The sequence below is a fragment of the Vulpes vulpes genome, chromosome 13 (genome assembly GCF_048418805.1).
Source record: "Vulpes vulpes isolate BD-2025 chromosome 13, VulVul3, whole genome shotgun sequence".
Classification (NCBI taxonomy): Eukaryota; Metazoa; Chordata; class Mammalia; order Carnivora; family Canidae; genus Vulpes; species Vulpes vulpes.
In genome coordinates this window covers 34,577,877-34,603,745 of record NC_132792.1, presented here as the reverse complement: position 1 = coordinate 34,603,745, position 25,869 = coordinate 34,577,877, and the positions used below count along the sequence as shown (strand labels likewise).

At 43.6% G+C, this 25,869-nt stretch overlaps 1 long non-coding RNA gene across 1 annotated transcript in view; it reads left to right on the top strand.

Moving 5' to 3' along the window:
* Positions 1-2,726: 2,726 nt before the first annotated feature.
* LOC140595158 (uncharacterized) overlaps positions 2,727-25,869 on the top strand; it is a 76,208-nt gene continuing 53,065 nt past the window's right edge. Inside the window, exons 1-2 of the long non-coding RNA XR_011996555.1 lie at positions 2,727-2,976; positions 19,792-19,908. This is a non-coding gene — a long non-coding RNA (uncharacterized lncRNA). The remainder of the gene's footprint in view (positions 2,977-19,791; positions 19,909-25,869) is intronic.

Below are 25,869 nucleotides of genomic sequence, written 5' to 3'. Positions count from 1 at the left end.
ATTGCAGCAGAGGAAACTGACCCAAGGCCCCACAGTGATCCTGGCGTGGGGTGACAGAGTCAGAGACTGCAGTGGTGACTGAGGAAATGGAAGAAAAGTGGACTTTGTGGAGAAAGGCTCATCAGGACTGAACGATGGATTAGAGAAGCGGAGAAGGAGAGGAAAGAGTGAGCACCACTATGCGGTTTCCAGCCTGCTGAACTGGGCTGATGGTGGTGCAATAAACACGTTATTTCTGAAGGGAAGCCTTTTGGCAGAGGCCAAGAGTAGGCAAGGGAGGATAAAGAATGGGTGAGCTAACTTTGTAAAACGCAAAGTTGAAGGTGGTGCAAAGATGTTTAACTGAAGGTCTGTTGGCAGCCCGAGAAACAAGTCTGGAAAGAAGGTGAGAAGTCAGGATTATGTTGTGTCATTTTTGCTAACCCCTGGCCCTTTCCCAAACTGCACACTGGCTGCCTACTCATATAGCCTCAAGGGCTCTTTTCTTGGCAACTCACTATTGAGAAGAGTTCACATTTATAGACTGGAATATTTATTTGTGAACTTTCTCCATGGTATCAAAAGGAAAGGAAAGGACTTTAAAAATGAATTAAGACTTTTTACCCTGAGATGATTATTTAGAAGTTACTTTGGTTTTTAAAATTTAATATTCATTACTTTCAAATTCAAAATTTGGGCTTAAGCCTTTACATTAAACATATCCATTTATTATTCAATTTATAAAGCCAGTAAATTGATGTCTGCTTCACTTGGTTAAACATTTTCAACTGCATTTATTAATTTAATAAGTTGAATATTTTTTCCAAACACATCAATTTTCAGATAAACAAAGCCTCCCAAATTCTTAGGTAATTCTCATAAAACTAATAAACACAAAGCGGTAAGTGGTAAGTCTTCTTAAAAGTTCCAGTACAGTGTATAAACTTTAAAAGGGTTTTTGACTTAAAATCAAAAGTCTTAATAATTAGTCAGTTACACACTTTAAATCAGCATTGCAAAGTTAATTTTCAGACACTTTATTAAACATTAAAAAGTATTTCTGTTAAATACTATTAAATATGAAGAGTATTTAAAACATGAAACATTAGGGGCATTTGAAATACCAAATATGTAGATTCTTTAAATACAAAAATATGGGACGCCTGGGTGGCTCAATGGTTGAGCATCTGCCTTCGGCTCGGGGCATCATCGGGGTCCTGGGATTGAGTCCACATTGGGCTTCTGGCGGGGAGCCTGCTTCTCCCTCTGCTGATGTCTCTGCCTCTCACCCTGTGTCTCTCACGGGTAGATAAATAAAATCTTAAAAAAAAAAAAAAAAGGCAAAACAAAAGTATAACACCATGATGTTTGATTTCCTTCATTCTATCTCTATTTAATTCTAAATCTTCCCAGGACTGAGAGATATGTATTCACTAAGAAAACAATTATGTCATCCCAAGCAAATCTAGGAACACCTTCCCAAGAAATGTCTGGGTTTGCCTTCTTAGCTAGGGGGTTTCTGTATGATCAGAGTGTCTCTTGGCATCTGGGTCTTCAATTCTTGCCTTTTCTCTAGTGGTGCTCAAAAGGCAGGGTTCGACTTTGTCTCTGGGATGGTAGCCAGCCAGATTTCCAGTTCTATGCTTTCTTCTTGCCACCTGCCTAAAAGCTGGTGCCTTCCCTCTCTCAAGATTCCTGTGTACTCAGGGAGCCTCTGGAGGCCCTAATCTCCTGCCTATAGGCCTGGACCAGGCCGGGTCTCCTTGATAGCCCACTGCAGTCCGAACCTCTTTGATCCTTCATCATCCTGCAGTGGGAAGAAAAAAATACATAGTTAAGATTAAAAGCAGTCAACAAAACATCTTCTAGGAGGAAAAAAAAAAAAAAAAAAACATGTCTAGCTAAAGAACTAGACCTAGCACAGCACTTTCTCAGGCCGCTTTGTTTGTCAAAAGGTAGTCCCGAGGGGATGGCCAGAATGAGTTGGGAGTCAAATGGCTTGACGTGGCTGACGAAGAATAAACTTTTGAGTTCCAGAGAGCAGCCTGAGAGGGAAGAGGAGGAAAATCAGAGCAAATGGGGAGAGAGGAGCTGAGCTCAAGGGTAAGGACAAGGTGGGTGGGTGGACCCTGCGCGGAGGGGCCGGGAAAACCTCCTGTTGTTGGGAGTGGCGCCTGGATCAGCGGAGCGGGAGACGGGATGTTCGGGGGAGTTGGTCCTGCAGTGCTCCCCTCTCTCAGCACCATCGTGCCGTCCTAGGAAAATGGACCCGAGCTGTGGTTTAGGTCCTGCCTGAGGTGGGAGGGACTGAGGGAGGGAAGAGTTGGGCGCCAGGCACAACTGCCCAGGAATTGAGCCGTTCAAAGCGAGTGAGGTGTTGACTGGAACCGAGAGGAGGCAACAGGTTCAAGAGGGACTCGGGCATCAGGGCCTGTCGGAGTGCGAGCCCAGTCCAGGGAGGGGGAGACCTGCACGGGAGGAGCGAGGTCAGACAGCTGGGGAGGCGCTGGGCAGGAGGGAGTGAGGGGGTGCAGAGAATGAGATGCTGGAGCTTCCTTCAGGGTGAGTACCACAGCCCGAGGTGGAGGTGCGGGTGGGGGTGGGGGTGGGGGTGGGGGTGGGGGCGGGGGCGGGGGTGGGGGCGGGGGTGGGGGTGGGGGTGGAGGTGGGGGTGGAGGTGGGGGCGGGGGTGGGGGCGGGGGTGGGGCTGGGGGTGGAGGTGGGGGTGGAGGTGGGGGCGGGGGTGGGGGTGGGGGCGGCAGTGGGCGAGGGCGAGGCGGCGGGAACGCTTCTGACGGCCTAGCCTCCAGGGGAGAGAGCAGACTGTCCCACAGGACTTCGCTCGCAGAAGAGCGGGACTGCGAGGGAGAAGGAACCTCTGGGGAGAACGGAGAGGATTGCTTGGAAGGGAGAGGAGATCTTGGCCGTTGCTAGACCGCAGAGACCTGAGAAGAAATGAAGTGGTCCTGGCGCACCCGCTCCGCGTATGCAGTTCAGGTCAGCCCACCGCCCGTAGCAAGCATCCTTGGTGTGCTAGACCCGCAGCACACGGGCCGCCCGGGCTGTCCCAGGCATAAAGCTACTTCCTAGTGTTTGGGAATCCATCCGGGAACGAGCAGATGGGGTGGGGAGTGGCTGCTGGCGAGAGGGCCGCAGGGCCATATTCTCAGATTCTGAGGGCTTGTCCCGCCCCTTGAATTTGATTTAGCAGGTCAGGGCCGGGCCTGAGAATCCCCATTTCTGAGGAGCTCCAGGAGCTGTTGATGCTGCTGGTTCCGGGCCTGCAGCGAGAACTGCCTGAGGCGATGCTGTGGGGCCGGAGTGTGAGACCACGGGAGAGCCCGGGCTCCGCTCCGCCTTCCTGCTCCGTGAGTCTCCAGGTCTGACCGTGGGGCTTCGTCAGTTGCTCTCCGGTCTTCTGACCATAACGTTAACCACCCCTTGCAGCTTCTGACTCTTAAGGCAGGGTCTGAAAGGCTGCTGCTTCTGAAGGGAGGTAGAGGAGGGGAGCCCTCTTCCACCTGTTCCCAGTCTCCCTGTCCCCTCAGCCTGCCTCCTGTGCCAGGCCCTGGGTCCCTGCTTCTCATAATAACAGAAAAAGGTTCCTAGTTTCTACTTGGCTGCTACAGAGAGGCCTCCCTCAAGTACCTGGAGATAGGGTCGAGTTCTGAAACTCTGAAATCCACCCTTAAAGGATCAACTCGGAAGCTGAAAGGGTGGCCTTTGCTAACAGGCCTCTTCAGTAACTTCATTAAAAGATTAATGAGAGAGAGAACACCCAGACCTGGAGGCAGTGGGGTTTGGTCAGTCAGAAAAGTCAAAAGGGAGTTACAGGAGCTAGCTGGGACAGAGAGTATCCCGGCTTTGGCCAGGGGCACATTAAGGAGCAGACTTCTAAAAGTATGGTTTCATTGGCAAGCCCATTCCTGATGTGTTGGTAGAGGCATCACATTTTTTTAGCCCAATTTTATAAGTTGCTTGATTCATCTACCTGTCGTTGTTCTGACTCTCATTTACCTCCTGGGGTAGTCTCTGCAGGGAAAGAAGACACTGGGTCTCTCACACTCTGGGAAAACAGTCCTTAGGAAAGTTCTAGTTCTTACTGTAGGTAATCTGTGGATATTTTGACTTTATACGTTTTTCAGGAAGTTCATTTGAGTCAGCCGCTAAGAGATGGCTCTGTTCTCAACATGCTGATGAAATCAGGTTTCTGAATCTGCCGGGTTGAATAATCCTACCAGAACCCAGACTGGGACATTTACTCAGGAGACTGTCTAGTCTTCCCTACTATTCCCCAGGACATGCGGTAACAGGGTATGATGATAGGGAGCTGCAACCCACCTGAGGGTCTAGAGGAGGGTACTCGGAGATGAGAACATATGAGTTACATCTTAAAAGGCTGAGTAAAGGTTTGTAGATAAACAGAGATGGGCAAAGCATTCCCAGTGTGATCCAGGGAACAGAGAAGAGAATTAGCGATGGTGAGTTGCGGGAATAACAAATTTAAGTTGAAGAATGGGTGGAGAAATAGGTAGGGGTTAAATCAAGGAGAGTCTTGAATCTCACAGGTAAAAAAAAGGGGGGGTCATTTGAGTTCTTTAAGCAAGAGAATGACAGGGCAAATTTGGTTTTACAACTCCACCTCTAGGGTTCAGTATGATTTCAAGAAGGAGTGAATTCAGAGGCTGTTAGGAGGTTATAGTCCAAAAGAAAAGATAGCTATAAATTATTATAGTGCAGAAGAAACATTTCAGAAGCAAATACCAGCAGGATTTCATGTTTGAACACATAGTATCAAAGGAAGCTTCGATTAGGGAGATTGAAGGTGAGGAGGGACACCCAGATTCTGGTTTGGGTGTCCAAGTAGATGGCAGTGCCATGAATTCACATATGAAACTGAGGGGAGAGCATCCCGGGGTTTGTTTTATAGACTCTAAGGGATATGGAATTAAGTAGAATGAAAGTAATAACGCTAGTTTTGAAAGTGCTAATTTTGAGGTATGTGTGAGATTTCCCAGTGGAGATGTTCAGCATTTGGTTTTATATAGTTTCTAGGTTCTCAAGAGGAAAAGTCAGTGCTAGACTTAAAGATTTGTAAGTTCTCCACGTAGATGTGGTAAAGTCTGAGACTGAATGAGCTTGCCCAGGCAAGACAGAGGACAGTGGTCCAAGGAAAAATTTCTAGGCAGCAACTTTTAGTGGGTAGGTAGGCAAAACCCATGAGGTGGACCTAAAGTCCCACCATCAGAAAAGAGAAGCGGAATGGAAGGGCTTCAAGAGCCAAGGGAGCAGTTTCAAGGAGGGGGGCAACTCCCAAAAGAGATCCAGGAAATAAGGACTTGAAAATATCCATTGGATTCTGCACAAAGGTAGTCTTTGGCAGCCCTGGGAATGATGGTCCATGGGGTGTGGCAGGAGTGAATAAATGGGGAAGAAGAGAAGACAGAGTCGATTATTCTTTCACATGGCTTGCAGAGCTTCTCCATCCTGAGATGCTGGTGGGGGCCACTTTTTCTTTCTGCCTCCCCTCTTGCCTGGGAGTCACATGATTGAAAGCAAAAACCCTAAAGTAGACAGGAGAACCCCCAAAACTGATACGGGTAGGGAATTCAGGGGTGTTCCTTTCCCCAATGTCACTCCACTTGCCCTACTGCTAACCCTTTGCATCTTTTTGCTTCCCTCCACTTGTGGATGATAGATTCCAGTCTCTCATTTCAGCAGAGATCCCTTCCCATGGCGGAAGCAACAACCCAGGGGGCGCCACAGAAATGATGATAGCTTTCATTGATGCAACCTAGCTGGGGAACAGGAGTGAGACCATGTGTCAACCCTCTGAATCTGTGTGCTTTCCTGAGCCCCTTCCCTTTTAGTTAGTGGCCCTGTTCTGATTTCCTCATACTTGGTCTAGCCCCCCAATATTATTAAATATGAGATTCCTCAATACTCCCAGGGGCCCAGGCTTGTTCCTGCTGCACCCCCACTGGACAATGGGGGGCTTTCTGGAAGACAGACTGAGGATGTGACTTCAGACTTCTCTCAAGTACAGTCCTTTGACTTCAGAGTGAAGGGAAGCCCCGAGATGTCCTTCCCTCCTCAATCAAATTTGAACTCAATTAAAATATGTCCAATTCTTCTAAAGGAAGGCTCGTCTTTCATCCAGAATCTCCCTGGGCTCTTAAAAGCAGGGAAGAATGAATAAGAAGTGGGCCCCTTCCCTTCATAGCTCCCTACCCTGCACCAGGTCTCAGCCGGGATCCAGAGTCTTCCCCATTTACCACCACCCCAGAAGGAAAAGGGAGTTCTACTTAGCCTCTAGCCTTGAGCAGATTCTGCAAGTTCTGTCCCAGCCCACAGGGTGTGACCTCTTACCCAGGCTCTTTAAGCTAGTTAGAAGAGAAGGCAAAAGAGCAGGAGGTGGTAGAGAACACTAGATTTACTGGTGGACCTTTTGTTTGTTGTATGAAAGATTTGAACAAACCCGAAAGCAAAGGGCCAATGGACTAGAGAGACTCAAGACACAGGGGAGAAAAAGTTAATGACAGAAGTAGGTCCTGGAGGAGAGAAGGGATGGGATCACTCACAGAGGGGCTGGCTCCAAACAGGAAGAGTAGACTCATTCTTGGAGAAACCAGCAATGCTGATGTAACAGAGAATCTGATGGGCCCAAGCACATCTGAATTTTAAATGGATCCTCAGTTCTTTAAGAAACTAGGGAATGCCTGCATGGTGAGAGCCACTCATACGTACTACATTTAACCCTTACAACAACCCTATGAGGTAGATATTGTTCTGATTTTACATTGGAGGAAGGAGCCTCAGAGAAGTTAAGCAGCATGTCCTAGGACACACAGTTTACAAGCAGACCTGGGCTCTGAATCCAGGCCTGTTTTAGCACATGCTTTTTATATGAATGAACTTATGTTGCCCCCTGGTGCCTTAGAGAAAAGTAGAAGGAGTTGTGTCTATTGGAGAAAGCCCATTTGGGTGGTATTAGGGTACAGTGAATTTTAAAATTTCTGAAATCACCACAGGGGTGTTATCTGCCTAGGTATAAGCTTGTTCTGGAATCTAGTTCTGGATTCTAATTTGTCTAGAAATTTGTCCAACTGCAGCAAATAGCATAGGCCCACGTAGGGCCTCAAAGAGTCAGGGAAGAGCCTGGTTAGAATTTGAATTAAAAATCCACAAACAGGGGTACCTGGGTGGCTCAGTTGGCTAAGTGTCTGCCTTCTGCTCAGGTCATGATCCTGGGGTCCTGAGATAAAGCCCTGCATCAGCCCTGCTCAGCAAAGAGTCTGTTTTTCTCTGTCTTTCTCCCCTTCTCCACTGCTTGTGCTCTCTCACTTTCTCTCAAATAAATAAATAAAATATTTTTTTAAAAGTTGGCAAACAATCTCCAGATTTCGTACCTTACATTCATTACAGAGAGTCTTTGTGGTGGTCAAAAATATGGGAAGGGTAAAGAAAATATTTGCAGTCCTGGAAGTTCTTTTTATTTTATTTTATTTTATTTTATTTTATTTTATTTATTCATGAGAGACAGAGAGAAAGAGAGAGGCAGAGACACAAGCAGGCTCCATGCAGGGAGCTCGACATTGGACTCGATCCCAGGACTCCAGGATCACGCCCTGGGCCAAAGGCAGGCGCTAAACCACTGAGCCACTGAGGGATCCCCTATAGTCCTGGAGATTCTTAACCAGTAACCATAACTAAATCCCATGAATTAAATGATCATCTCTCAAACTGGTAATAGTGGCTGCATCTAGGAAAAAGGACCTAGGGGATCATCCAGGGGATATTGGTTTATGTACATATTGCATCAAATACATTTAACATTGTATGTCTGCATGATGGCAGACTTAGTTATTAAATGCAAAGTCCTCAGGTAACACCACCAAAAGGCAGGACTTTCATCTGCCACAGTTCTCCTTACACACAGTTTCTAGAAGAGCAGTCAGACACCAACAACCCTAAGTGCAACGATCTTTGCGCTGCCGTTCAGAGATGCCCACCTCAGCATTGCTCTGTGGAACAGCAAGGAAAGAAAGATGCTTCAGGGAAGAAATCTCAGTTTTCTTTTGGAACCATGAGTGTTCCAGGACTGAATGTGGGAAAGGGAAGCAGGTTTATGGGCTCACATGGCTGTTATATAGGCTTGCTGCTGAAGTTAGACCAGAGATCAAGAGATCAAAGGGTCAATGATGCGATTGCAGGAATTTAGTGATAAGTAAAAGAGAGAGTAAGGACACTCCAGGGAAAGGTTTTAAAGAAAGTGTCTGGACATATTGGAAAAGATGGCTAAAAGGGTATGTTGGAGCCACTTTGTGGGAATTATGTACCTCCTCATATATTCTACCTTTTCCACAAAGCCACTTAGAATTGTCCCAGAAGAAAGAATTTTGCTTTCCTTTGCCTTGATGAGCCTAGACTTGGAATTCCATTAGATACCCCTCCCCACCTCTTAATTTATTCTAAAATATTGCACACCTCCTGTGTGTTGAGCTTTGTTCTAGGTTCTTAGGAATATAGGGGTGAATAAGAAGGATAAGACCATTCTTTGCTTTCTGATGCAAGCAGTTAGAAAATAGAAAATATTAGGTATTACAAAAGATGAAATCAAAACCAGAGTGTTGAGTTAGAATGTGCAGGCTACTTTAGATTAGGGTGGTTAGCAAAGGCCTCTCTGAGGAGGTATGTTTAAGCAGAGACCTAATTGAGGAGAAGGAAACAGCATTTGAAGGTCTGGGGATGAGCATTCTAAGGCAAAGGGAACAGCAAATGCAAGCTCTTCCTAAGCTAAGAAACAAGGACAATGGCTTGAGTGAAGTGAGCAAGGGGAGGGAGGCATGGAGGGAAAAGGCTGGAGAGATGGGCTCTGACGAGGGTGAGGAGCCTGATTTTACTGTAAGGGCAATGAAGAGCCTCTGAAGGTTCTAGACAGAAGACAGACATGATGCTATTTATGGGTCAATAATTCTCTGGCTATGATGTGGAGAAGAGATTATAGAGGGCAGAGAATGAAATCAGACATCAAGAGGTTATTGCAGTACAATTTAGGGGCTAGGCTTGAGTTAGGTGGAGCTAGAAGTAGAAGGGGAGAAATGGTGAGATTCAGGATATGTTTTGGAGACACAGTTAACACAGCTTGCTGATAAATTAGGCACAAGACGTAAAAGAGAAAGGAATCAGGGATCATTTTGAGGTTTAGAACTGGGCAACACGAAATTTCTTTATTTGCTGCTGCTATTATATACCTTAAGAAAACTTAAAAATTTATTTTTTTATTTTTTAAAATATTTATTTATTTATTTATTTATTTATTTATTTATTTATTTATGAATGAGAGAGAAAGAGAGAGAGAGGCAGAGACACAGGCAGAGGGAGAAGCAGGCTCCATGCCGGGCGCCCGACGTGGGACTCAATCCCAGGACTCCAGGATTGCGACCTGAGCCAAAGACAGGCCCTAATCCACTGAGCCACCCAGGGATCCCCCAAAACTTAAAAATTTAAATTATAAAAGCAATATGTATTCATATAGAACACCTAGAATACAAAAAGTAAAATTGAGAAATATAAAATATTTGTGACCCCATAATTCACAATTACTACTAATTTTTTGGTACATTCATTTATTTCTAATCTTTGTATTTTGGAGGAAAACATTTTCCCATGTAATAAAATAATACATATTAATTAGGAAAAATACAGAAAAAATACACATGAAAATTAAAATCACTCAAGTATAATCAGAATTAATATTTTTGTGAATGATAGATACATATGTAGTCAACTTACTTTGAACACTCTTAATATATTGGTTTGTTTTGGAGTTTCTTAAAATTTTTATTTGCTATGAACTTTATCTTGTTATCACTACAATTATTTTTAAAATATTATTTTATTGGTGTGTAGGCACTTATTCTTGATCTTTGTGATATTGTCACATGAGCCACACTTTGCTAAAGGTCCCCAGGTTGCTGAATTTTAGGAAGTTTGCCTTCACATTAACCTTCTTCCCCTCCCACTCCTCTTTAGAAATAATTGACTTGAATCTTACACTTGCCCAGAGAAACCTAAGCATTATATGGGGTCTTCTCATCCAAGCCCCCCTGTGCCACCACTCTACCATCACCACCACCCCCATGAAGGAGCAGGGGCCAGCCTGGCACAGCCCTTGGTGGTGACCTGCCTGACATCATTATTTGCAATGCAAAAGAAGACATACGTGGATATGTTGCAGATGAATCATTGCATGAGCTCTCAAGTATAACCTTTTTTCCAGGAATGAGTTCCATCCAAGTGACTAGTTTTAAAGCACATGCCCTCCCAATATTCCTGGAACCATCTGCTAACAGCACAGGCAGGGTCTTGGCCACTCACCATGGAAAGCCACTTGGAAGACCCCACCTCATAGCCCAGGCCCCTCCTGGAAAGGGACGTGGGGGTTTTCCTCCAGTCTCCAGCGTGGTTCTGAACTGCCCTCCCATCAACCCCACTCCTGACCTCATCTTCCTCCATCAGTCTCCCCACCTTCAAACAGACATGAGATAAGGCTGATTGATATTACTTGCTCATTTCAGGGAGGTAGATAAGAAAGCCCAGCGCTACCTGGAGAGAGATACTTGGTGCCTGCTTCATGATTAATCGACTGATTGATTGATGAAAGATACGTTCTTTTCATTTACATCATTATAATTACGTTCTTACCATAGGTGAAGAGTGCTGTGGTTGTTAGCCAGAAGAGAATTTGATTTATTTTTAAACTACAGATGAATCTGAGTTTTTATAATCCTCAGAGCCTGAGCAACTGCCACAGCAAACATGCTTCAGCTGCATGAGTCTGAACTGCTGCAGAGTAGAAAGCTGACGGATAATAATACTTTATATTTGCACCATATGATATGTTTCCATGCACTCTCTCTCCCAAATTATCACATTTGCTCATGACAACAACTTGTTAAGACAGGCAGAGATGATATTTTTATTTCCAATTTATGGGCTTAGTTCATCAAACATTTATTGATCCCTTTTTATATACCGGGTCCAATGCAGGGCACTGATGCTATTGAGGGAAGGATTATATAGTTTCTACCCTCAAATTGCTCACAGTCTAGTGGGAGCCACAGAGATAGCAGCTAACTAAAGTATGATGTGGGGAGGAGTGTGCAAATGGCATGAAGCAAAATGTTATTGGCACCCAGAGGGAAGAGTAGGGAGGGCAAGGAGAAATAAATGTCACTTAGTACCACTAAGGGCCAGGTCCTGGGCTAGGGTTTTGATAGTCAGGTGTAGTCCATAGACTACTCACACTTAGGTTACCTGGGAGTTTGGTAGAAATAGAGAATCTCAGGCCCCACCTTAGACCCACCGGTTCAGAATCTGCATTTTCACAAGACATTTGAGACATCTCTATGCCCATTAAAGGTTGAGGTGGGGCCTGAGATTCTGTAGGCTAGGTGATTTACAGATTTTATTTCATTCACCACCCAGCAAAATAGATATTATTAGCTCCATATTATAGATAGGAGATGGAGTTACATAATTCTGTCCATGTTGCACAGCTATGTCATGGAGCTGGAATTTGAACTCAGGCCTCAAGGACTCCAGGCTGCATTCACTACTCTGTACTGTTTGTTACTCTCTAGGAGTCTCAGAGAGGCTCCACAGAGGAGGTGATGTCTGTGCTAAACTTAGGAGGACCTCTTCAGGAGGAGAGAGGCATTCCAGTCAAAATACCACTTAAACGAATGCTTGGTATAATGTCAGAACAGGGCCTGTTGCCAAGTAAGGTGAGCAAAGATGATTGGAATCAAATTCTAAAGGGCCTTGAATGCTACCCTAAGGAACCTGAATGCATCCTGTGAGCAGATTTGGCGGCCTGCTGTGAATTGTGATTATGGGCAGGTTGCCTGTGTCAGGAGCACAGCTCTACCACTTGCCAGCAGGTTGCAGGCTGAGTTCTCTGGAAGCAGACACCTAGACAGAATCTGGAACACAAGATGGAATCAATGTCTATGAGGGGAAGAGGGAAGAAGCAGAGCTGGCCAGAGGAAGAAGTCAAAATCTCAGGGAAGCTCTGAGTGAGGATGGCCTCTCCCAGCTGTCCTGTTTTGGGCTGAAAAGGGCAGGCCTTTATCCCACCTTGCCTGGCCACCAGCTGCCCAGGCAGGACATGACCTTGGATGATGTGGGGTCTCTGCAGCCAGGCAGACCCCGAGAGAGGAAGCTGTCTGTTGATGGTGGAGTGGCAAGTCCTTGTCTCTGTCTGCCATAGGCAGTTCCCTTATTTCTGCATTTCTGTTCCTTTGCTGGCAAAATGGAAATATTAGTTGTAGACCCCTCATGGGGTAACTGGGGGATTATATGCCTGGCATATAACTCAGGATGCTAGTTATTATTATCTGCCCTGATGAGATATTCGCTGTATGCTTTCTGCTTTGGGAGGACTCAGATTTTTAAAATCTGAGGAATATAAGAGGGTCACACCCAATTCCCAGCTTGCCACTGAGAATTCTTACTCTTTCCCCCAGTGTTCCAGGTCTTATCATTTCTCAGGACATCCTGGTTGAGTTAAGTTGTGTGAGGCAAAAGGAAAGATTTGGGTAATTTAAAGCAGGGGAGCACCATGTCAGACTTGAAGTTTAAAAAGATCTTGTGAGTTGAATCATGGAGGATGGACTAGAGGGTATATTACCTGGGTATACACTATGTTTCTGTGATACAGAACTCAAAATAAGACAAACAAACAAGAGAGTTTCTTTCTGAAAGTGAGTGGTCCATGTGAAAAAGTGAGTGGTCAAGGGCCACAGAGGTGGCACTACTCTATGAGGCCACTCAGGAATCCAGGTTCCTTTTAATCTTATTAACCTTTTAATCCCTTAGGACAGTGGTTCTCAAAGTGCAGTCCTTGTACCAGCAGTATCAGTATCACAGGGGAATTCGCTAAAAATGAATGTGGATGGGCTTCAGCAACCTGTGTTTTAATAAGCACATTGGGTGATTCTGATGAGCACTCAAGCTTGAGAAACACTCACCTAGGATTGTGGCCCCATCAACCAGGTCAAACCTGTGCGACCAGCCTACAGGAAGGTGGAAAGAAAGCCAGAAGAGGGCAAACCATTCCCTTTTCAAAGAAAATGCCTAGGAGCTTAACGCATCATTTTGCTGACCTCCTATTGGCTAGAACATAGTCATGACCACATGGCTTACCCAGCTGTAGGGAACCTTGGGAAATGTAGTCACTAACTGGGCAGTTTATATCCAGTGAAAACTGGGAGGTTCTCTACCAAAGAAAAATCAAGGAATGGATTCTGGTGAAGAATTAATAGCCTTTGTCACTATCACATTAGGACAGGCAAAAAAAGTGAGGGTAGGACTAAAGCAGTGGGTATATTTGCGAGAGAAAGGAATATAGGATTTGAGAAATAGATTCTCTTTTGATGACTGTTTTGATCTTATGGTGAGAGAGGAGGGAGATGCAGATAGCTCCTAGGTTTCTCTGTAAGTAGACACCATTAATGTGATGTTAATGGGACAGAGATTCTAGGGGAAGCGAAAGGAGAGGATAATACAGCCTTGTACTAAACATAATGAATTTGAGATGACTGGAGACTATCCAGGTACATATCCAACTCTGTAGGCAGTTGGAAATACTTGTCCAAGGACCCTGGGAAAGATTGGTGCTGGAGGCAGGGAGTTGGCAAGTTCCATGGTAGTCAGAGCTTGGATGTGAAGAGGACTGCCCCAAGCGTGACATGAAAAGAGGGATTGGTGCTGGGGAACACTGGCACTCAAGAGGCAATCCCTGAAAGAGACATGAATAAAGAGTGGTCAGAGTGATAGGAGGGCCAGAGATCAGGAGATTAGAGAGGTCAAGGAAGAGAGAAGGGAGCTGTAGGGCCAAGGCAGGTGCTAGTGCTAAATGCTGCAGCAGTAACACATAGGACCAATGCTTGGAAGTGATCTTCAGTGACAACTCAGAAAACAGAGACTCAGCTTAAGGGATATGCCAGGGTTCCATAGCTGGTGGCAGAGCCAGGACTAGCCATGTGTTCTGGTTCTTCCTATTAGGAGGGACCCCGGCAGCCACTGTTGCTCTCTTCCTAAGACTATGCCCACACAGAAAGCCTCAGCATTCTTCCTGACACCGGGCTGGGCTCTAAAACTTGTTCTCTGGATTGTGACCTTCTGTTCATCTGTAGGACTGGTTTTCAAAATTATCAAGGTTCTTTCTGCCTCCTGTTTGCTTGTGCTGACCCACCCTGAATCAATACACCAGGTTGGTTTATGGGCTTTTTTTTCTTCTCAAGCATTCCACGGTCATGGCGCCTTTTGTCCTTGTGACGTACCTTGCCCTGCATCTCAGCTTCAGAGCAATGTAAAATAGTTGTCACGCCCTTCTACCTACCATGTTCTGTCAGCCCACTGCTAGAAAGATGAGCCTGATGATTAGAAAGCCTGACTCAAGTGCAAATCCATGGCACTGCTGATCCTACCTGCCACAGATTTTTAAAGTGCAGGCAGCTTGCTTTGCTAAAGGCGTCGGACACCTGGGTCAAGGACAAAGCCCACCAATGTGACTTTGTGCTCTAGGCTGCCTGTTGGTCCTGAGGTTGCTCTTGGAGTTGGCACCATACAAAGTTGTTTTTTTTTTTTTTTTAAATTTATGATAGTCACACACACAGAGAGAGAGAGAGAGAGAGAGGCAGAGACACAGGCAGAGGGAGAAGCAGGCTCCATGCACCGGGAGCCCAATGTGGGATTCGATCCCGGGTCTCCAGGATCGCGCCCTGGGCCAAAGGCAGGCGCCAAACCGCTGCGCCACCCAGGGATCCCAATACAAAGTTGTTCATCTCCGAAGTGCTCAATTTGATTTTTATTATTTTATATTCCTAAATTTTTGACAATTGTGCATCAGGGGGCTTTCAAGTTAGCTGAATTCTATGGCAGCTTCCAGCATCCTGCTCCTGGCGAACATTTTTGCCTGTTGAAAGGATCCTGCAGCTACAGGCAGACTCTAACCATCTACCAACAGGCTCACTGTCAATCCTGAGCTATGTGATGACTGTAAAGTGGCCTGAATTTTTATATATCTTGTGAGACCTCTATGGGAACACAGTCATAACGATACAGCAGTTCCCATCTTGAGTACTGTTGATAGTACTGTTGACTGATTTTATTTCCTATTAATATGAACTAGACTCTTGATGACCCAAAACAAACATATTCACATGTTCCTCGTTTCATGTAAAAGCAAAACTTCAAAACGTAGATCAAATAAACCAAGATCTGTTATGCTTCTGTGCACTCTTGTAACAGGTGAAACAGACAGGACTCTGTCAACTTTGACATGTTGGATGACCGTGAGAATTCAGTGATTTCCTATGTCCTAGAACAAAGGTTAGTGGTTGTCAGCAGAAACAAGGCATATATACCACTGCTAAATACTACTGCTAGTTCTAAAATATATATTGAATTGGCTCACACTTCATTTTTTGCTGCTACCACCAAAGTCCAAGCCATCATGACACTATCACTGACATGGACTATTAACTAGTCTCTTTGCTTTCATTCTAACCCCCTCCACCCATTTTCTACACTAAAGCTGGAGTTGTCTCATAAGTGAATTGGACCATGTCATTCATCTGCTTAAAACTTATCTGTATTTCTTCTCATCTCAGAGAAAAATCCAAGCTCATCACCATGGACTATGAGGCCATATGTGATCTGGCCACTGTCTGACTGTCCCATCTCATGTTATACTGCTCCCTTATAATAATCTGTCTACGCTAGCTCTCTTCCACCTTATAATGATCTATCCATACCGACTTTTCTGTTTCTTGAACACAGGGCCACCATGTGCAGACATGCAGGTTGTGCACTGTGTAACTCCAGGAGGGGCATTCAGTAGGCTGCAGGGTGAATGATGCCCCTGGAAATATACAGCATGGCAGCCCAGCTTATACATGCTGTGCTCTTCCCCACTGCAAGGTCTTGGTACTTGCTGGTGCTGCTTGGCAATCCATCTGCATGACTGGCTCTTTCTTGTCATCCACTGAACAAATATTCCACAGAGCACTACTTATAGCAAGCAGAACTGGCTACATAATTTGCAGAACCCAGTGCAAAATGAAAATAAGCTCAGTCTCAGCTTAAATGTCACTTTTCCAGAGGGGTCCTTCCTACCCAGCTAAGCCAAAGGAACCTTGATCAGTGTGTGAAGGCAAGCTAAGGACTCCCTCTCCTTTCCAGGTTAAAACATAGCAGTTTAAATTGCAGTTGAAACAAGGATCCTTGGTTCCACTTGCACTGTGATTTTAGGCTGAACATTCAATCAACATAAAAGGTTTTGTGTTTCTCTTTAATGAGGTTTTGGGCAGGTTCTCATATTTCTATAAATTGGCCTTCAAGGCAATGACAGGCCTCATAAGCCAGGGAGAACTTCGATATACAGAGATCAAAAAGGCCCCATTACAACATTGTAAATTGAAAAATGATACTACGGTTGGATTTTTTCTAATAAAAAACAACAATGCACATTTTATGGAGATAAAAATTTCATATATAGTAATGTATTCAATTGTATTTCAAAGTTTAGTAGAAATTACACAGTTACCAACTGGCTAGCACATATTTTCCTCTGCCTTTGGAAGTTCAAGTTTTTGCTTTTATGAATTAAAACAAAATTATTTAAGTATAATTTTATCCTTGAAAAGTCAACATTTTGTTGCTTGTAACACTGTGAACTCACTTATTTAAAATACAGTTAGTTCAATATATATTTATTGCCTTCATTCTCTAAGACATTTATTCATGTTGGATGACAAATTTCCAAGTATGATATTTGACTCAGAAAAAAAGGATGCAGAGAATAGCTTCTTTAAATATGAGATTTTCTCACCTTGTTTTTTTTTTTTTCTTCTTCTCACCTTGTTATGAGTTTCTCTCCTACTCCCAGGAATTGAATACACTCTGCCTGAATAACAGAAGAAGTAAAAACTTTAAGGATCTGTGACAGCAAGATAAGGCAAGCACATGTAATTTTCAGAGAGCCTACCATTCCCACCATCATCCTCTGACGAAGCAACACCATATGGGGCCTCAGATACGGTTTTCTGAAGTGAATTAGCCTTGGGTTACTGCCAGAAGCAAACTAGTAAAAATGCGATTCCTAAAAGCACTCGTAACCAAGGGAGAAACAGTTTCTGCCCCAAATTTTTGCTAATTTTGTAAAAGCAGACATTTAAAAAAGAGAGAGAGAGAGAGAGAGAAAAGAAACAGCCCTAAGAATGAAAGAAGTTTATACTTGTGTGATGTAAAGAAAGAAAGAAAAAGCTAAACCTGCATACGGTGCCTCACTCAAGACATCTTGTCTTAGGCTATTATGAAGGAGGCAAACCCCGACTTCCTGCCTTTTTGCCCCACTTGCTTCCCAAAGGGTGTCCGATAAACTCATCTATACTAAAGTATAAATGACTAATAATGATTCATGGATTACCTTCTATAGGAGTATTTGCTTTAAATAGGGAAATAGATCTTTTCCAAATAGCTGAAAGTTGAAAGTTTTTGTGGTAGAATTTCCTCAGAGCCTAGCAGTTAACCACAAACTAGTCAGTCTTGAGAGAGATATCTGTTTGCTAGTCCTTCTCATCACTCAGTTGTAAAGACAAGACAGAGAGCTCCTCCAAATCTCTCACCCAGTTACTCCTAATATCAACATTTTATATTATTATGGTACTTTGTCGAAACCAAGAAACTAACATAGGTCCATTACTATTTTTTGGCACTCTGGACTTTAATAGGGCTTCACCAGCTTTTCCATGTTTCTGTTTGATCCCACTGTCTTTTACACCCAGTCTCAATCAAGCTCTCATGCTCAGAATTCCACAAAAACAGCTCCTGTCAAGGTTATCGGTGACCATCTTTTAGTCAAAGAAGCTGCATGGCAGCCAGCAAGATGCCAAAGTCTTTCCTCGGTACTCATTTCAGCAGCTTCGTTGAATGCAGCAGTTCACTCTCTCCTGCGAACCTGGGTCATTTGACTGTTCCCCTAGCCTCTTCACACCTCACTTCCCAGTTATTCTCGATTTTCCTTGCTCACTCTTATTCTTCCATCCTGCTAAGCAGTGGAAGGAACCAAGGCTCAGCCCGTGGTCTTCTCTTCTTTTCTCAATCAACACATTTCTCAGGTGTTCTCATCCAGTCACATGCTGGTGAAAGTCACCTATTTGTGATGACTCTGGTTCTTTGTCTCTAACCCTGATCCCTCTGAGGAACCAGGGACTGACCTACCTAAAGCTGCCACTCAACACTTTCCTTGTGTTCTAATAGGAGTCTCAAACTTACACTTCCCACACTGAACTCTTGTGCCCTTGAACCTGCTCCTCCCCTGGTCTTCTCCACACAGCAGCTCCATTCCGTCACTGGCTCAGGCCACAAATCTTAGAATCATTTGACTCCTCTTTTTTTTTTTTTCTACCCTACATCAAATCCATCAGCCAATCCAGTTCTGCCTTTGAAACTATCCTGATTCTAACTACTTTTCACTATATTTACTGCCATCCTCCTGGTCCAAGTCACCATCTTTCAACCCGGATAATTGCGATAGCCTCCAAACTGTTCATCTTGCATCTGTCCTTATCTTGCCCCTGCCTTCCCATCACCCCAATTTATTATCAACATATGGATACTTTTAAAGTATAAGTCTGATCATATTAGTGCTTTACTCAAAACTTCCAATGGCTTCTCTTCTTAGTCAAAGTAGAATCCAAAGCCATTACTGAGACTACAAGGTACTGCATGACCTGCCTCTTCCCCTCACTCTCTGATTAATTTCCTACTATGCTCTCTCCCATTTACCCCACTCCAGCCACACGCACCTCCTTGCTTTTTTTTTTTTTTTTTTTCAATTTACCAAGCATGTTTTGCCTCAAGTCCTTGTACTTGCTATTGCCTCTGCTTGGAATGCTCTACCCCTAGATATCTGCCTGACTTGCAATGGAAGGAGATAAGGTAGCAAGGTAGGGGGACCAGCTCCTCCAGGTTTTTCAGGGACTGTACTGATTTTAAAATGAAAAGCCTTTTATCTTAGGAACTCCTTCAGTTCCCAGTAAATAGGGACAATTGATCACCTAACAAGGGTAGGTGTGTGTAGGGGGTTGCAAGCATTTAATATGTTGGTCACAGAAGGTCTCATGGACAAGGAGACATTTGGGCAAAAGATTGACAGAGGCGAGAGATTGGGTTTGCTATTCCTTAGTGTTGTATGATTCCTGGGGGTCTGTCTACAGAATCTGTTGAGCACAGATAAAGGAAAACATAGTGGTTATCAAAAATCCATCTTAAAATGTTGTTTTTAATGATTGAACTTTCAGATTTTATGAGATCTACAAAGAATAGTGGCCAATGAGGGTTTTGAGCCCAGTAAACTTGGAATCTTGGCTCTACCGCATGACCTTGAGCAAGCTATTTAATTTTTCAAAGGCTGATTTTTTTCATTTGTAGGATGAGGATTATAAAAACCTCAAGGATTATTGTAAAGATCAGAAGTTATTATATATAAAATATTTTGAACCATTCTAGCACATAGCAAACCCTCAATTATAATCCATTATTTTTTTTCTTACCATGTTTTTTGGGGGATATTGCTATTATTCAATCTAAGTGCTATCATATGCAGGACACAGGGATAATCAAGACCTATGGATAGGGAGTTATGGAGAAAGAAGGCTACAAAAGGGGGAGTATGAAAAATTAGAGTTAATTTAGATACTTATTTTTATTTTATTTGTTTGTTTGTTTGTTTTTAATTAGGCTCCACATTGGGTGTGGAGCCCAATGTAGGGCTCAAATTCATGACCCTGAGATCAAGACCTGAGCTGAGATTAAGAGTTGGAAGCTCAACCGACCAAGCCACCCAGGTGCCTCTAGGTAATTATTTTTAAATTATTTTTGAGATGACTGTACATTTATATTCAATTATAAGAAATAATAGAAATCCCATATATCTTCTACTCAGTTTCCCTCAATGGTAACTTCTTGCATTACTATGGTACAATGTCCCAAACAGGAAATTAATATTGATACAGTTCATAGTAGGTACTTATTTTGTTACTAAAACTAAGACTGTCATTGTCATGGGATTGAATGAGCAGTGCTTCCACCATGGGGGTGGGGAGGCTGTGGGCCAAAGATCAAGAGTCCCTTCAGTGGTGGACTACTTCAGTTGGGGCCTCATCTTACTCTCTTTGCTCCAATCCACTTCATCAGACAGTGCTTCTGATAGGGTCACTTCTTAGCAATGTTCTCTTTTGTCTAGAGTATAATCAAAAGTTCCACTTACTCAATGTCTACTATGACCACAGGCTCTGTGCTAAATACTTTTCATGCATTATCTCAATCTTCACAAAAGCCCTATGAGGTAGATGATGGTACTGTCTCCATTTTATAGATGATGAAACAGAAATCTAGTAAGGTGAAGCAACTTGCCCAGGTCATATGTCTAGAAAGTAGGAGAGTGGGGATTCAAACGCAGGACAGCCCGATTCCAAGGCTGTTCTAACCCCCTCTCCCCACAGACCCCTCCCACACTCATGACAGAATATAGTAGAAAGAGACTGGCCTATAACAAGTATTGTCTTTCCTTCCTCCATGAATTCACAGTTGAGTTGGGGAGGCAGACTATGAAAACCTACACGACCATACAAGGCAGCACATGGAAAGCACCAATCCAAGGTGCTCCAGGAACCCAGGAGGCAGAGCAGTTGGGAGAGGCTTTCTGTGGGAAGCAGATGGGGGAAGTGGACTGGGCCTTGAAGGTGGGTCCACATTTACACACGCGAAAGCCCATGTGCGGCCAAGCTCACATTCTGATGACACTCATGTTTGATTTCACCCTACCTTCCCACGTCTCCCTCCTCCCCTTTAACCACGCAGCTATGGGTAGACTTTCTTCAGAGTGCATAATAATCCTAAGAGCTAACACATGTAGAGTGCTCATAATGTGCTACTCACTCTTCCAAGTGTTTTACTTATTGTAACTGATTCAATCTTCACAACAACCTGTAACACAAGTACTGCTATTAGCCCCATTTTGCAGATGAGGATATTGAGGCATAGAGAGGTTAAGTAACTTGCCCAAGGTCACCCAGTTAGTAAGTGAGAGCCAGGATCTTTTTTTTTTTTTTTTTTTTAAATTTTTTATTTATTTATGATAGGAACACAGTGAGAGAGAGAGGCAGAGACACAGGCAGAGGGAGAAGCAGGCTCCATGCACCGGGAGCCTGACGTGGGATTCGATCCCGGATCTCCAGGATCGCGCCCTGGGCCAAAGGCAGGCGCCAAACCGCTGCGCCACCCAGGGATCCCGAGAGCCAGGATCTGAACCCACACTTTGAGTCTGGACACCATGCTTCTCATCTCAGTGTTAGAAGTCCAGTATAATTTTTGCTTTCTTGCGTGTGAACCTTTACGGAGGTCCTATCCTCTACTTTGCAAGTCCTTTTTACCCATCTCTATTTAGAAAACCTCGCCTAGTCAAAACTCAAGTTAAATAGCACAACAGCAATCACCATAAGGGGTGTGAGCACTTTCTGAGCAACAAACTTCTGTGATTGGCCAGAGCCCAGTGATCCATATTTCATTTTCACAATGATCCTGTGAGGTGTTTATAAATGAGGAAGCTAAGCCTCAAAGATATTGAATAACTTACTCGAAGGCTGAGGTTCCCATCCAAAACCTAAGTCTGCCTCTCTGTGGCTCATATTTCAAATCCCTCCCCTCACTGAAGCCCTCTTCCTGCCCTACCCAACAGTTATGCTTTGCACTGACCACATGAATCCTGCACCTATTTAGAAATCTGCACACATGCCCTTGATGAGCTTCTCAGTCACATGCCTCTGCAGCTAAGGGTGGCTCCAAATGGCTGGGGCCACAGGGCACACTTCATAGGACTTATAAACTCTATAAAGATTTTGAAGCTGGAAAGCACCCAGAGATAATCAGACCCACTACCCATCCCAGGCTGAGTCTCATACAGTGACCCCTGGTCATTTATTCATTCAGCAAGGAATGCCTGCTATGTGCTAGCATGTCCTAAATAATGGGGATATAGCAATAAAGACAACAGGCCAAACCCCTCATCTCCAAAAGGTTCCATTCTGGTTGGGGAAGATTGACAATAAACAAGTTAAAAAAAAAAAAAGGGACGCCTGGGCGGCTCAGCGGTTGAGCTCAGGGCATGATCCCATGGTCCTGGGATTGAGACCCATGTCGGGCTCCCTGCAAGGAGCCTGCTTCTCCCTCTGCCTATGTGTCTGCCTCTCACTCTGTGTCCCTCATGAATAAATAAAATTTTTAAATCTTTTAAAAAAGTAACAAATATATAGGATATTAAGCATTAGCTATATGCTAAGGAGAAAAAATAAAGGGCAGAAGGGGAAACAAAGAATGGTGTGTGTGTGTGTGTGTGTGTGTGACTGAGAGACAGACAGACAGAGAGGTCTTAGGTTGGCCAGTGATAGCCTCTGAAAAGGATTTCTCCCTTAAAGTCTATCATCCACCGTTTGCTTGTATGTATCTAGCTACAGAAAGGTTGTTCCCTTAAAAGGCATTCATTCCATTTTTAGCAAGCTCTGATTGTTCTGAAGTTTATTGAATCTTCTCCCATGACTTACACCCTTTGCCCTCAGTTCTGCTTTCAGTTACTATACCCAGCAAGCCTAATCCATCTCCTAGGACAGATAGCCCCTCCCCTGCTCTAGGACAGCTGTGTTTCCTTCCAGTAGTTTCCCCCAAACCCTCATAGCCTCAGTTCCTTCAGCTGCTTGCTGAATGACACAGTTTCAATACCTACCTCCCAGGCGGCGGCCCTCCTTTCAATGCACCGCCCTTTATCTAAGAAAGGAACATGGGTTGATCAGTGCAGAATATTCCAGAGTATTGCTCTCTGAATATGGACTCAGTACTACATAAAAACAAAACAAAACATGTTTTTAAGCTCTATCCTACTTAGAGCTCCATCCTCACTGGGGAGAGCCAGTCTACCATCTTCAGAAGCTGGAAGCTAGGGGGAGATGTCCTGGAACAGTGGAGGGGTAAGCCTTTTCTTCCTCAATGGACTTACATTCAGTGGAGGCTCCTACAAGGAGGCAAGAGAGGGAGTCCAAGCATAATTACTGAAATTTATTGATTCTTAGATACATATCTTTTTCACATTTAACATCTCTGAAATTAAGGAGAGCAGCAAGGTGAGGAAGAACCTGCACTAGTTGGTGGGCAGAGGTCCTGGCAAGTAGGTATAACACATTGTTGGAGGAAGGGAGCACATTGTTTGAGGAAGGCAGCAGAAGCCAAATAGCTTGTTGTAGTTTTTACTTATCTACTTAATTTCTTTTCTTATGAATGATTTTAAGCATCTTTTTATGTATATAAGAGCAATTTATATTTCTTTCATTTTTTTTAAGATTTTATTTATTTATCCATGAGACAGTGAGAGCGAGAGAGAGAGAATGAGAGAGAGGCAGAGACACAAGCAGAGGGAGAAGCAGGCTCCATGAAGGGAGCCCAACATGGGACTCGATCCCGGGACTCCAGGATCACACCCTGGGCTGAAGGCAGGCGCTAAACCACTGAGCCATCAGGGCTGCCCCTATATTTCTTTTAAATATCCTTTGTCAAACTTCCAATTAGCTTAAGGATGTTTTCCTTGTTGGTTTCTAAAACTTTATATATTAAGGAAATTAACCTCTTGTGTCATATGGTACAACTGCTTTCTTCCCGTTAGTCATTTGGCTGACTACTTTATGATATTTTTTTCTATGTAGAAAGTTTTGTGTTTTGAGTGGTCAAACATATCCATCTTTTCATTTTGGGCTTTTTTTCTTCTCCTTCTCCTCCTTCTTCATAAATGTCATATTTAGGAAAGGCTTCTCCATTCTGACATTATAAAAACAATCACCAATATCATCTTCAACCATTTTTGTCATTTCACTTTTTACATTTAAATCTTTGATCCATCTGAATGGATGGTGTGCCATTCATTCTGGTACACCATTTATTGTTCATTCACTGTACGCCAGGCATAGTGTTCAGCATTTATATACATTATCATATTTAATAGTAATAATTATTACACCAATGGAGTATTATGCCAACAGGGATGTTGAAGCTTAGCAAGGTGAGCTTGGACAAGATCATCTAGTAAGTGTCAGAATAGAACCCAACTCAGCCTGAGTTTGATACTTATGCTCTTCACTATAATATTTATAAGAGAGGCATCCTATTGTCTGAAAATCCCCAACTTCATCACCACACATATTAGGAAAGATTGTTTTCAAGTATGTGATGACTACTGCCCATTCTATGAAGTGTAAGACACCCTGAGGTGGACTACTGATTGTCAGCCAAAGTCACTCTCCAGCTGTATAACTCATGCTCCTGCCTGGAAAGCTGAAGATTCACATTCTTCTCGTAGCAAAATTATTAGATTAAGTTACACCAGACAGAACTGTGACTATTAAATCCTTGAATGTAAGAGTCCCTTGAACTTCCCCTGTCATAGGATAGTATAGATCCCAAAGTTTGAATGGGGTCCAACCTGCAAACTGAGCATAATTATTGAAATTTATTGATTCTTAGATACATATTTTTTCACATTTAACATCTCTGAAATTAAGATGCATTTTCTGATCAATGGTATCTTATAATTGCTGCTGGCCAGGCAACAGACAAGATGCAGCAGTGGCTGCCTGCACATATATCAACCTGCTTTAGATTTCTAAGGGCACATATGGACAACAGCAACTCATCAACTTTTCACTCAACAAACTATTTAAGCACCATTTCAGGAGGTAAAAAAATCCTGGTTGTTTTCTGAAATCTTCTGTTGACACGTTCTAAAAAGATTAAGGAGGACCTGTATTAAGATTTGGGGTAGAAAGTGCAGTCATTGGCTTGGAAGAAAATCCTTGGAAGAACTGTTGAAATAAATCCTGCCTTAGGGGCACCCGGGCAGCTCAGTCAGTTAAGCATCTGACTTTGGCTCAGGTCATGATCTCAGGGTCCCCAGATTAAGCCCCATATCAGGCTCTCCTCTCAGCAGGGAGTCTGCTTATCCCTCTCTCCCTCTCTCTCTGACCCTCCCCCTGCTCATGCATTCTCTCTCTCAAATAAATAGATAAAATCATAAAAGATTAAAAAAAAATAAGTCCTGCATAACTGACACTCCTGTGGCAAAGAGGACAGTTGTGCTTGGAAAAACAAGACATATGTACCCAACCTTGAAGTGAAATGTATTTCAGAAGATTGGACTCCAAATGAGACCTATTTATTTCTCTTGTATTTTCCTTCAGTAGTATGCACAATTGATGTGATAGAGTCTGTAAACTTTTTTTTAGTAACTCATAATCAATTAATTTTTAAAAACTAATCTAATCATAACCAATAGTGACTCCATCCTGCATTCCTGGCTTGATACTGATGGAAGTAATTGCTGAACAATCTTGGAAGAAATGGCCAAATCCATGATTGCTTGTGGAGTCTCATATAGAAATAATCCCAAGTCCTGGAACCTTCAACATGAAAAGTTTTTCTCATAAGGATTCTAAGAGTCTTGGTGGAAGACTAAGTCCTTTGACTTTGAAGTTCTTTTCCTGTGTGCCTCCAGTCAAGTCTGCTGACATGTTCTTCAGGGGTTTTCCCTTGTGACTGGTTAGTGTGACTCAGATTTGGTGAATCCCCCTTTCTGGCTCCATGGGTGTTTTTCTGGCATCCTTAAAAACCTCCTTAAAAGCCTATTCCTGGGCAAGAGATAGTAGCAGTAAGTCAGCAGCTGCTACTATGCCACTATGTCTTCCTCAAAGAGCTATTAGAGTTCAAAAAGTTCTTTCAATT